The following is a 14,577-nucleotide window of genomic DNA, read 5'->3' as shown; positions in this document are numbered from 1 at the left end:
CTGCAAATTTCAACACTAACATATTCTAGCAAACCTGCTAAACCTGCACATTACAACCACTTAGCATATCTCGCAACTGAACAAAAAAACACAAAAATGGCAAAAGTGAAGGCTTCCTGAGGTAGCACCAAGTGCTCCTCAAGCTTAGTGCAAGGTAGACCCCGGTAGTGGCACCAAAAATGTGCACTTTATCACATGTATCGGAGGCTGGGAACTTGCCTATGCACTATGTGTGAACCTTGAAAGGTTGCAAGCACACAATGAGACAGTCCTAGCAAGCTCAAAGAAACAATGGTGTGTCACTCACTGCTCAATGATTCTATTGTGAAGGATCCTATGCTTCAAAGAAGAAGGAGCCGCCGTCAATGCCGCGCTCAACCGCCTTGTCGCCGCCGATGCTGCCGCAATTCTCGATCACTCTCTCTCTCTCTCTCTCTCTCTCTCTCTCTCTCTCTCTCTCTCTCTCTCTCTCAAAAGAATACACACACACACATATACACGTGAGCACACGAAGAAGAAGGAGACAGGGATGGAGCAAGAGCACTTCTTAGCTTACATCTCAAAGAATGAGGATTTTTAGGTCAAATGGACCTTTTATAAGAGTTTGACCCATTCACACATGGGTGCCCACAGTGGCCGGTCGTTGTAAAACTACTGTAAAAATAAGATAAGTGGTGCGCCTCTCATCGGCGATCACCTACACACCTATTGGACCAAAAAGCCCGGTCCTTGACTCAATCAAATAAATAATATACATCTCGCAAAGGTGATAGGGTGTCCGTGAGGGTTAACAACTCCAGATCCTGGTCGAGGTCCAAAATCACTAGATCACACACTGACCAAGGCGACCAAACTGATACAGAACCGGTCCCTAGCGAAACTTAATTCGTCAATATTTGGCAACCAGAGCTCCAATTTCCGATTTGAAAAGACCAAAGTGCTCCACAAGTCGAGTACTTCAAGCCCATGCATTCACTTCCTCTCTGATCCCTCATTTGCAATTGCCCAATCCGGTACATATCCGCAATCGACTCAAACTTCAAACTGACATAACTTTCTTACCGTAGCTCCAATTGATGAGCCGTAAAGATAGGCTTGTAGAAAACTTTGAGCACTACAGTTCTAGTCCATAAACTCTCATTGCTTATCACTTCAGATATACCCACTTTTAGCATAAAAAACATAAGTTTTGGCCCCTTAAAGCCGCATTTGGCATACATTAGCATTAAAATCTGTCTGTTAACAATCCATGATCACTGCTCAAGAAATGTGTAGGCTTCAAAGAATCTTAGATTGCATTTCTTTGCTCTTTTTTCCATCATGGAAGTGAAGCGGCATGACATCCACCCCCTCTGAACCTACACATCCTCCGGCATGTGCCAATCGTCTTTCCCTTTAATTTGCATCATCAAAAGCTTCATCGGACACATCGTCCGATGCATACATATCATCATCATCCCTTAAGGAGCCGACCTTCCTTTTTGTAAAAATGCACCTAAAAGCATAAAAAGTATGAAAAAGCTAAAAATAGCGGATTTTCCCAGAATTCAACCAAACGTCCGTCTAACCTACTAAAACATGAAACGGCCTTGTTTTTTTTACTTTAGAGCCTTACAACACTGTCAAGCAAGCATTCCAAACCGGAATTTGACAAAATAGATATTGAAAGCTATTTTTCTTATTATTAAAAGAAACCCAAAAATTGGGGATCTTGCAGGATCTCTTTCGACGTGATGAAGGATGGCATCATAGAAGCATAGTGTTTGGAGAAGGGGATTAGGTCTGGTAAAGCAAGCTAAGAAGAGGCTTGGAAGTCTCTCTCTCTCTCTCTCTCTCTCTCTCTCTCTCTCTCTCTCTCTCTCTCTCTCTCTCTCTCTCTCTCTCTCTCTCTCTCTCTCTCTCTCTCTCTCTCTCTCTCTCTCTCTCTCTCCGGCAACCGTAAGGATGCAAGCAAAGGGTGAAGGCTCTTAATCTCTCTCTCCCTCTCGGCTTAGCAAAGCAAAGCTCTCTCCTCAAGGCTTGTAGGGAGTACGAGCAGGTAAAGAACAAGAAGAGGAAGAAGGGATTGGTCGATTATCTCTCTTGATTTGATGAATCAAGGAACAACCAAGGTGAGCTCAGATTTGAGTTCATGTTCTCTCTTTCATCTTAGTAAAGGGAGAAAAGGTAGAAAAGCTTAGCAAGCAAGAGAGAAAGGGAATTGCAAGTAAAGGAAGGGGAAACCTTGGTAACGAATCTCTACTTCTCGACCTCACCATCGTCAACGATGGCGTAAAAAAAGACACCAGTTTTCAAGTGCTATTGGCAGGCATAAGTGGAAAATTTACAGTCTTGGTCGAATTTGAGAGCATTAAACTCTCTTAACTCTATTAGTGCTGTTAACAACAAACATTTGTAATTGAATTTCACTTTGGCTAATCATTAGCAGCTTAAAGCATTCAGCTTGTCAGTTTTAAGCATTTATGATGTCGTCAGAGTCTTTTCCTTTGTGTCGCGCATATTGTCTCTCTTATTTCCCACAATGAGAAACCCGGTGCTAACCCTACTCACCTCGCAAACCCATTATCCCTGACATCTTTGGTGAACCCAACGTGAAACTGAGCCGGGGTGGGAAAATTTTGCAGAGAAAGATGACTACGTTGCAAGAGGCGGTGATGTAGTAGATGATGCAAAAATTTGATGCCTACATGAAGTAACAGCAGACTACACAACAACAATTTGATTTGCATGAGCGGATACAAAAAGCTTGACAAGCAGTAACAAAAAAATTGCAGCAGTTTGAAGGTTGAGATGTTTCAAAATTTGCTAAGTTTATGAGCAATCCATGGAGGGTAATGAGATTGATCATCATGAAGCAGTTGAAGGATTTCACTTGATTGTCGTGCCAAATCTTAGGGCTCAATTTGGGGAGATACAGGCTACACAAGGATCAAACTGGCAGAATTTAGAAAAAAAATTACATGAGGAGTATTTCCTTGAAGATTCTCAAAGGGTAACTAAGCAATGTTTTATGAAGTGGATCCAGTAGAAAAACAAGGATTTATCTGCACGAGAGCTGCTACAAGAATTTGAAAAGAAATTTGAGCATTTATCTATATGAGAGCAGCGATCATTGAAACCAAAACGGGTAGAGTTATTTGTCCAAGCTGCCGACCCACGGCTTCAAAAGAGCTTGGTGCAGCTACCTGAGGATTCAACAGGTGAATTGGGCTTAACATCTAATTGGAAGGTGGTTTTTGAAGCAGTCAACATGATTGTAAAGCGTCAGATGAGGGTGGATAAGCTGATTGTGGTTGATCCCATGGAGACAACGGATGAAGAAATTAAGGAAAAGTCAGACTCTGGGAAACAAACATTAGAGGAGCCTGTTCTTGATGAGATGATCAAAGGTATACAAGGATTAAATCTAAATTTGAAAGCAATTAATCTTGAAGGGGTAGGCAACGATCATGAACACAAAGACTGTGAAGATTTTGATGAAGCTTGCAGGAAAAATGTGGTCTTTTGGAAAGACAAGAAGATTCATCTCAAAGAAACACGTGAGCCGCTCCGATTGAATTTTGGGAGGGGTGGTATGAAGAAGTTAGTGGAAGAAATACAACATAATGTTGCTATAGTAGAAGCAACTACATATGGGTTGTAAGTATGCAATAATGTAGATGATGAAGGTGCAAGAACTAAAGGTGATTTGTGGCCTTATGCTTTGAAGACTGTGGAAGCAGGCAAGGTGACTCATGGAAAATTATGTCAGGTTGCGAATTTCATTTGAGAAACTACAGGATGGGCAGATCCAGTTCATTCTCTTTTTGTATATGCATTTATTGCCAGGTCTCAAGCTAATGAAGCCATAGTAGAAGAGAAGCGCAAAAGAGATGAAGATGTTGCAGGAACACCAAAAAGAGCAACCAAATCTAGCAGTAAGCAAGATGAAGTGCATGTCCCCAAACCTACTCTAGAAGTGGTAATGGAAGAGTCATCAAAAGATAAGAATCAAGGTAAAACCCAAGGGACCTTCCTATAAGCTGAAATATGACATTGAGTTGGCTACATATCTAAAGAAGGGTTTTGAAGATCACATTCTCAATAGCAAGGTGGAGCTCACGTTGGGTGACATCTTGGGAATTTCCAAACGTGAGTTTCATGAGGAGATTATTGACATCATTAAAAAAAATCGACAGATACCAAGTGAGGAGGAACCTGATACGGTTAAAAGCCAAATGATCCATCACATTGAGTCAATTTTGGATGCTTATGAAGAGGCATTTGAAGATGAAAATTCAAAGGAAGTGGTGGTTTCAAATCCAATTATATCTAAGATAAGGCATGTTCATTTTAATGAGATGATGGAGATGAGGAAATTGTGCCCAAGAGTCACTTTTCTAGAATTCATTGGGCTAGAGCAACAACAAAAACCATTGTGAAGCTTGGGGATGTTGAAGAGTCAATCTTAGCACTTGTGGACCATGGGTCAAAAATCAATCTTATGGAAAAGAGCTTGCATCAAAAAGGGAAATGGACTATTGATGTTGATCACGGTTGGTGGATTTGAGCTACCAATATGCTTCCAAGGGATATTTATGGTGCATGTGCAAATGTTAAGGTAACTATTGGGGATATTTGTGATGCACAAAACGTTTTTATACAGGAGAACTCTTCCAATTTACTCATACTAGGACAATCCTACGTTATGGCTGTGCACATGGAAACAAAGGTGTTAGATGATTGACGTAGTTAAAGTACATTCAATGGACATGTATAAAGAACTAGATTTATATGAAGCACTTACACATATAAAGGAGGATTTGGGTGAAGCGGTTGAAGTTCAAGTAGAGACAAAATATAAATCTATTGCAAAGAAGGTGAGGCTGTTGGCTACACCTTTGCTAGAAGGAAGTGATGGTGTAATGGAGAAATCTTCTCTCAAGCCTATACTGAGAGATCCAAAGAACATTGGGCATAAGTTCATTGAAGAGACAACAATTCAAGATTGGAGAGGAGGATTTCCTTACCAAAGAGGAGATCAAATGCTTTTGAGAGATGCTTAGAAAACATGGTAAAGCCTTTGCTTTTGAGCGAGGTGAGATTGGATGTGCAGATCCAACTGTTGTTTCTCCTATGGTTATATTTACTATTCCTCATATGCCATGGAGTTTATGCCCTATTCTAGTACCCAAAGCTCACTTGCCGAAGCTCATTGATTTGTTGAATGAAAAGATAAGGATGGGTATTTTGGAACTATCATGTGCACCATACTCTAATCGGACGTTTACTGTTCCGAAGAAGAATGGTACCCTAAGGTTCATTCACGATATGCAACCAGTCAATAAGGTAACAATCCACAATATTGGAGCAAGTTCAATAGTGGACAAGTTTGCTAAAGCCTTTGCAAGAAGATCCATCTACTCTATGGGTGATCTTTACTCAAGATATGATTAGTTTCAGCTTGCTTTGGATAGCAAGGATCTTAGTACAATGTGTACACATCTCGGTTTGGTGAGAATGTGCACTCTACCACATGATGCTACTAACTCTGAAGCTCATATGATGAATGGTATGAATAAGGTGCTGAGGGATTTTATTCATCATGTTACTATGCCTTTCATTGATGATTTGCCGATCAAGGGGTGTGAAGAAGGGTTCAAAGATGAGGTAAAAGACCAGAGGGGGTGCCAGCAGTTTGCTGCCCAACATATTGCTGATTGTACTGATGCCATTTTATCTAGACTTGAAGAAATTAACTTGACACTTTCAGGTCCAAAATCAAATTTTGGTGCTAAAGAGGTTTGAATTGTAGGGCATATGTGTGGCCCAGATGGAAAATGACCAAGTCTAGCTAAAGTTGAAGCTATACAAAAGATGAAAGAAACATGCACATCAATCACTGAGGCTCAAAGGTTTTTGGGTGCATGTGTATTTGATCGTATTTGGTTGCCACACTTTGCTCATGTTGCACAGGTGCTTTCTCAATTGCTAAGGAAGGGTAAAAGGTTTGTATGGGAAGAAGCTCATACAATGGCCCAATTTTGTAAAAATCTGCTTTTCGAGTGCTTTTCAGGCTATTTTTAGCTTTTCATGATTTTTAGTGCTTTTTAGTGAAAAGTGAGTCCGCTTTCTTATTTCAGTGAACAAGGTAAACCCGTGGTTCAATTTTAGAAAATTTTACTTTTTTTTTCTTTTTATGCTATTTTTAGCTTTTCGTGCTTTTCAACATTCTTGAAAAGCAATGTAGGATGACCTAAACATAAAAATATCAATTTTAGTTTCCGTCGGATTTAAAAATGATCACCCGGAGTAAAAACGAAACAAAATGGGATTTTTACGGGAATTATTTTTATAAAAAACGATATCGTAAATACGTGAGACAGTACGGGAAAGTCATAATTATGTCGGGACATTACGGTGCGGCATAGTCTAGCTAAGGTTCCATTAGTTGACCGGATAATGTTCAATTGGTCAATTTTGCTGTAAAAATTGAATGGTAAGTGGGAAAATTGACCACCAAAAGCAAAGGCATAGTTTTAGGAAAGTCCCAAAAGGCATGAAGCTATTCCTAACTGTGAAACCAGCGCTACCTGTAGCTTAGGGCACACTCCTGGCAGTTGAAAAAACTATAAATTGGCATAGATACCTCGGTTTTCATTGTCGTCTGTTGCGTCTACTACCGCAAGGCTATACGTATCTATTATATGGAGTGGTGAAAGCTCTTTATCACCATCTCCATAGCTCTTCTCTCTCGTATTCGGGAAGAACAAGAAGAAAAAGAAGAATATTCTCTCTCTACTTGCTTACTATCTCCTCTCTCGTTTCACGGTGTACGCGCTCTTCGGAAGCTCTTGTGGTGAAAACCTCTATGTAGCTCTCATCACTGCTCTCTTGCGGCAAATCAAGAAGCCCGCTTTCGATAGCCCCTAATCAATTCCAAAAGCACGGTGAGAAGCTCTAAATTCCATAGGCATCATCATCTCTCTCTCTATGTCATTTTTCTGAGTAGTCACCCTCTCGGTGATTGTTTTTTCATATACGAGTGCATGTATGGATTAACCGAGTACGTATGAAGGTATCCCATGATTATATCATCATGCTTAACACGCTGATTTATGCACATGATGTGTTTATGATCACGTGCGTGCATAAAAAGCGCTTTTTGTTTCACGTCATAGAAGCGGTAGGAACATTGATTTGGCTATAACTCACAAACCTTTATGAATCATCCTCAACCCTTTATACCAGAGATAAAACACCTCATTTAAAAAATTTCTCTCTTTGGTGTCATGTGAAAATCACGCACAAACTAAGAGATAAGGTCAAAAAACAGCTTGCTACCCATTGCACTTAGCCAAATTTTGACTCCAAGCTCCTTGGAGAACCACTATATAGATTCACCAGATGGGCAAACCCACTTACCCAATCAAAAATACTGATGAAACTTGATGATAAATGTATTTAGGTCTCTGTTATCAGCTCGGTAATGCGAGTTATTAATCGTTCCATAATCGGTTATACCTACGCGTGTAGGGGTGCTACCAAGGGGGAGTGCCATCTGACATCATGAGTTAACCGAGTTGTTTATTTATGATTTATGTTTTGTTTTAATGAGTTTATTTCAATTATTAGATACACATAAACTTATGTGGGGTATATGGTTAAACGACCTGGACCGCATAGGCAGATATGATTTAAGCGGCTTTCTTTTTAGGTTATCGTTTGTTATGTGAGTATCATATGCGGAAAGTGATGTGATAGAATGCTAGCCTATATTATGGAGTTGAGCTTGATGCATTTTTTTGAGGTAAAAAACTTTCATTTTCATGTTATGCATGCTCCAGAAAATGTCCAAAAAAAAATTTGCATATGTATGAAGTTCTGGTTTATGATTGACCCAAAGATCGGAGCTGTTTTGCATCATGTTTATGGTGATGCAATGTTATCATATGATGTATGGAAACTTATGGATTGATGTGGATGTCTCATGTGCATGGTTATGATTGCTTTCCACCTTTCTAGGCCAAAACTAGCCCTATGTGCTAGAAGGTGAAGTGGAGATGTGATGCATCAACTTTTCATGGTTGAATGTTGTCAAAATTGTATTTTTATATCATGATTAGTTGCTGGTTGGACTCTTTTTATGCATGAAATAATCGTGTCTTAAGAGTCATATGTATATGGACTCCGGTTGATTGCAGGGGATATGCTAAACTCCAAGTGTGGGAGTTGGTTCAGTGTGATTATGATTTGTGGTTAAGGGCTGAGATTCCCTCATGGATTATGGTTGTGAATTTATGGTGGAAGCCGGTGTGTCTCATGGTTTTTTCTCGATACGGTTATGTTGCCAAAAAAATTGCAGCCATGTTGTAAGTGGTTATGCAAGATTGGTTATGCCTCACCTGAGTTGGGTGGAGTGCTCACCCATGTGATGTGATCGGATTATGGTTTATGGTTTTGAGATTATATCATGAAGTGATCTGGATGGTTTATGATAGACGTGTAAGGGTAGAGACCCTGTACATTCTACCTGGTTGAAAAAGATTGTTTGTGCATATGGAAAGTGCTATTGTGATTGAGCTCATGTGTTATGTTTCTCATGGCAGCATCACTACAAGACTAGGATCACCTACATCGCTTAGCCTTAGACTAAAGAGTCGTTGACTTGGGGGATTTGCTGGATTGGGGGTGTTGCCTAGGTCTTCTTCTTTTTTGTTAGGCTCATCTACACTGTTAGTGCGTCGGGGTAGAATGACTTCCACGGCTAACACGTCGACGATTTTGCCTTGGCTTTGCCTAAACACCCGGTGTTGGGCATCAAAGAGGCGTGGTGCCTAAACTAGTATGGTTGGTGTTGATACCCTACCACCTACTGGTCCTCGGGATTCTTTCAGAGCTCAAGTTCATGGAGGGAGGCAAAGCGGCCTCAGCTTATGTCTGGCTTAGGTAGGTTGGAGGTGTTTTGGCTTGCTCCCAGCGAAGTGAAATTCTCTCTATCTTAGTAGAGTGGATGTGGATGGGTGGACCGGTCAATCCCTACGCAGGGTCCGGTGCTCTGCTAGTTATTCTGTCATAAACATTTTTGATGTTATGGTATACCAAATTTTTTCATTGCATTAATACATGGTTTCTTGTTTCATTTAGTTTGGGGCATTTAAAGATTCTCTGTTGTCATTCTCTCACGTCTTTGTGCACTCTATTTCATCCTCCACTATACTCTCTCTCTCTCTCTCTCTCCCCGCAATGCGGTGTACACATATATTCACCCTCCACAATGTTATATTTTTCTTTAGTATGCTTTCATCCATAACACCCATTCAGAGGTAGCACTAGCCACTAGGTGCCTCTGGATGTAGTTCAGCTCGTGGCCTAAACTCCATGCTTGGTCGAGCGTTGAGAGCTCCTTCCCTATGCAAACGCTTTTGCAACCCTGATGTATATTGAAAATCGTATAAAGGTGTAAATTGTATATTTTGTGCTTAGACCCTCGGCGAGGGGTATCTCTCAGAGCCCTTGTAAACCGAAGTTGAAACAGTAGAGAGATCTTCTTTCTATGCTTTCCTTCCCTACCCTTAGCTCTTTCTCTCGCTTATATGCCCTTGTGACAAGGTGGAAGCTCGAGTTCTTAGAGAGAGAAAGAGAGAGAGTGTTAACCCTCACGCACATTCCTATCACCTACAACGGGCGTTGTATTATTTATTTGGTAGAGTCAAGTACCGGGCTTGTCGGTCCAATAGGAAAAGGGTAAGAGTGATCACCGATGAGAGGCACACTCTAACTGGAACATTCAAGGGATTAGTTGGCTAAGCATGGGCGCCCAAGTGTGAATGGAGCGAGCTCATATAAAATTCAACTAAACTTAAAATTCACTCATTCTTTCATTTGTGCAATTGAAGAGTACTCTTGCTCCATTTCTATCTTCTTCTTCATCATCTCCTTGTGTGTGTGTGTGTATGCGTGAGAGAGACAGAGAGTGTGTGATCGAGCATTGCGACGACGGCACGGTGACGACGAAGCGGTCAAGCGCGGCGAAGCGGCGGGTCCTTCTTCTTCGCGGTGAGGAATCCTCCACAACAGCAAGCGTAGAGCGGTGAGTGACACACCATCGCCATCTTTGAGCTTACTAGTTTAGGCTAGTTGCGTGCTTGTGGCTCGCACACAGTGTATTGGAAAGTTCCTTGCATTGACACGTGCGATAGACGCGCACATTTTTGGCACCGCTACTGGGGAATGTCATACACTAAGCTTGAATGACACTCTGTGCTTCTTTGTGGTGCAATTTCAATTGTGGGAAAGGTAGGGAAGGAACGTGTGTGCGTTGAGAAGAAGGAGTTTGTTTTGCTACTGTGTATTTCTTTGTTAATGAGGTTTTGAATAGGTACTGTGTTTTCTCTGTGATAAGGTGTTAGTATTAAGGTTGTAGATCCAGAATGTTAGTTCTTTGTAAAGTACAGTAAGTAGGAAGTAGATCTGTTAGAGCTAATGAAGTGTGTTAGTGTGTAACAGTAGGTGTATTAGTTATAAGTAGGTAGGTAGAATGTGTGTGTGCGCTCACGCGCACAGCGCGGCCGCGGCAACCTTATCCCAAAAAATGAGGCCTCAATCGCCCTTTAAAATTACGTATTTTAGCTTCACACGTAGCTAAAAATCGACTTTTTTGAGGACCAATGGAGCTTCAAGTGACCAAACATTATGTTGTAAAGGACACCACGACCCTCTGAGTGATACGCTCGTTTTGAGCTATCATACACTTTAATCAAAAAACCGATCATTAAAAAACATTTATAAAAATTAAAAAAACGAGTGAAAACGGGACGCCTACAAAAGTAAGCAGTTCACCTTTGAGGTTATTCGCCGACGCTTGTAGGGTGCCAAAGGCACATGCATCTGCGCTCTCGTCGTGTGCTAGAGACAGAGCAACTAGAGAGAATTTTGACTTACGCGAGTTCTCAATATCCACCTACCTTAGGTTCCAGGCCCTCAGCGGGGACCCAAGGTAGTACAAACCAAGACCCAAACATAGCAGCTAGTGACTCTTCCCTGACTACGACGTCATGGAGGGTTTCCCAATGCCTAATCCCGATAGCTCAAGCCAAGACATGCATACCATGGGCCCGCGGTCCGGGCCGAGCGTGCTTAGCCGCTTGAGGAAAACCTTTAGTAGAGCCACTCGCTCCGAACATGGAGCTAATGATGTAAATGAGGGGGGTGGGAAAGTAAGTTCTCCATTCATGACCAACATAGATCCTATGCCCTTAGAGAATGTGCAGGTGAATACTCCGTTCACTACACCCCCTGACTCTTCAGAACTATTCTCCTCTGAGGTTATATTACCTGATGGTAGAAGCCTTGCCAAAGTGCAAGAGGTTGAGTGGTATATCCTTGCAGAAAGGGAAAAGGAAATCAAGAGCTTACGCAAGGTGGAGCAACGAAGAGAGTTAAAATCGAAAGCCCCTATGTCAATATCCTTGCTAGGAGAGCAATCGAGTGCTCCTGACTTAGCAACCGCTAAGGGCAAACCCCTAGAAAGAAACATTGCATCTAGTTCAAAGGACACCCCTAGCACCTCAAGTTTAGATGGAGCGTTCCTAAGTGAGAATTGGGAGTACGAACTACAAACAAAAACTCTAACCGACCTATACACAGGTCACACCTATCACGTGGGTTGGTTAGATGTCCTACAATCCACAATGGGTGCTACTATTGTGGAGGATCAACAACAAAGAGTTTGTGAGGTCATCCATAGGGTCATTGAGTTAGAGAGACAAAGCAAGGGGATCAACATGCCTTCAACGGGTCTCATGAGATTCTTGGATACAGGAAAAGCTAAACAACCGACCTTATCGCGAATGGAGACTCCCTTGGTAAGCCCGATGGATCCTCCATATGTTGTTTCGCCAGGGGTCTCAGTGCCCACAAGTGATAACTTTACCTTTCCAAGTCTAGCTCATCTTTCCCTTGATGACACCACGGCTACCATGCCCACCCCAATGATGGGCATGCCGAGAAACACGCCATGGATCTCATTTTTTAGTAAAGCTCCACTACATGGTAGCTCAATGCCTGCAACAACGGTACCTACAAGTGTGTACCAATCGTATGCACCTATGGGTCATCGCACTCATGTAGTTTCCTACCCCTCCCATTGTTTCAACTACCTATGCTCCACAACCACCACACCCAAGCTCTTATTTCCATGGGACTATATCGGCTAGCATTAGCATGTCATATCCGACGTCTGCTATGCCTAGGGCCACCCATATGAACTTTGGGCCACCACATGGCACAACATCATACCCAACATGGAACCCAAGGGCTTCCTATGCGCCAAGCCCAATGCCAATACCTACTCCACATGTAGTCTCTGGAGCGCCTTCACCCATGGTGCCTGCTCACTTAGGTGCCTTGGCAACATTTGCTCAAGCTATCGGTCAATCTATTGCTGAGAATATGTGTAACACGCCTGATAGAGAGCCTAGAAGTAAGGTAGTACAAATAACCAAGCTCACACAAAAATTTAGTGGAGACTGGGATGTGAGAAAGAATATCGAAGTGTTTGAACAAATATGCGATTCTCTAAGAGAACACAATGACCTGCATAAGAGTAATTCTTTAAGCCTAACCTTAAGTGGGAAGGCAAGGGATTGGTATAGAACCCTAAAGGTGGAAGAAAAAACGATTAACCCTACTCTTAGGAGACTGTTCTTAAAAGAATACATACAAGAGGGAGTGCTTTGGGGTGTAACCTCTCAGCTCCAGAAAGCCCAACGAGAGGAAGGAGAGTTAGTGAGAGACTTTATTAGTCGCTTAAATCATTTGAATTGTCGTTGTAATCCAAATGAGCGCTTCAATAATAATCAATTTCTTGATAGATTCATTAGGGGATTACGACATGAGGATATCTACAATGGCCTAGTCATTAGAGGTATCACCACTTGGGAAGCAGTCACCACCAATGCGATCCAATTGGAGGATAATTTAATGATTCAAGGAGAAAGAGTGCCTGTTGAGCCTAAATCTATTAGCTCGCAAGCATCAGGGCATCAACCAATGACCCTAAAGCCTATTGCTAAGGATCCAAAGATATCTGATTGACTTTAGCATATCTCACCAAGGCCATTCAAGAGAGTCTTAGAGATAATCGTACTCCGCAAAACAATCATATGTATCCAAGAAGGGAGCAACAATGGTGCTCAGTATGCTATGGACCACATAGTACCAGTGAATGCCCTACTTTTAGAGTAAAATTCAATGGGAACTGCAACGCCTGTGGGAGGTATGGTCATCAAGCTAAGTATTACATAGTATTTAAGCGTGGGATGGCCAATAGACCAACCTTAGCATGGACAGACACACCTCGAGTGCCTGCATTGATGTCAGGCCCGCCTCCTGAACAAACAGTGCAACACATGGTCCCTAATGCCCAAAATGTTGTTCAAACCACACCCTTGCCATCTCCAGTGCTAGAATCGCAACCACCACATCCGAGAATCACTTCTATGAATCAAGTGGGTTGTGAGTCATCTATTGCTTGTTTGGAAGGCTGTGAGGAAGATATAGACCCTAATATTGCCTATGGTATGGATGTGCTTGAAGAAAGTCCACAATACTACATGGAGGACTATTGGGGACAACTCAAACCTGTCTATCAAGTAGCTGCTCTTGCTGCAAGAGGCCAAAATATCAATTACACTGCTAAGAGACCACCTCTTCAATGCTACTACATGGAGTACTATTGGGGACAAGTCAAACCTATCTATCAAGTAGCTGCTCTTGCTGCAAGAGGCTAAAATATCAATTACACTGCTAAGAGACCACCTCTTCAATGCTATGAGTGTGGAGGTCCACATCGTGTAGTCGAGTGTCCTATTAGGCTACAAAAGAACGCCACACTAATGCAAACCAATCAAGCGAGCACGTCTACAATGCTGATACTCATGTGTAATCGATGTGGCATAGATCATTTGATTGCCCAATGTCCAAATAATCCAAATGCACCAAAGATCACTCCATTAAACTTGATTGAGGTTACCGAGGAGCCATCACAAAGTACACTTGTGGTACCAATAAACGTACTCACACGATCGATGCTCCAAAAACAAAATTATATTCTTGAGGAAAGAGACACGGCATCAATTGCCCAATCTCAAAAAAAGAAGAAAACACGAAGGAAGAGATAGCAAAAAGAAGCGAAGTCAGACCCCATTTCAAAGACCAACATAGGGACTGGTGACGACCCCATATATATGAACGACGTTGAAGAGGATTCTGATTCAGGTGAAACCATGGAGACCAAAACGACCACTAAGATAGAAACCAACAAGGAAGATCTTCATGAGCCAGAATGGCCAGGATCCAAGAAGAAGATTGGAACTTATCCAATCCCTACGGAGGAGATTGAGAGAAACAAACAATTAAGGAGTTTGGTAGAAGATACCCAAAGGGATCTAGAACCAGCACCTAGGCAGATCCAGATTACAAACACCGTGTTTGCTACACAACAACAACCTCACCAAGTCCATAGACCCTTAGCCATACCTAGTGTCATCCAAGAAGAAAGTGACTTAAAGTCATGAGAAAGTGGGCGTACTCACT

This window comes from Adiantum capillus-veneris, chromosome 1 (assembly GCF_014529385.1).
Source record: "Adiantum capillus-veneris isolate H3 chromosome 1, ASM1452938v2, whole genome shotgun sequence".
NCBI classification, from domain to species: Eukaryota; Viridiplantae; Streptophyta; class Polypodiopsida; order Polypodiales; family Pteridaceae; genus Adiantum; species Adiantum capillus-veneris.
The sequence above is the reverse complement of the archived record's forward strand: the minus strand, read 5'-3'. Positions refer to the sequence as shown.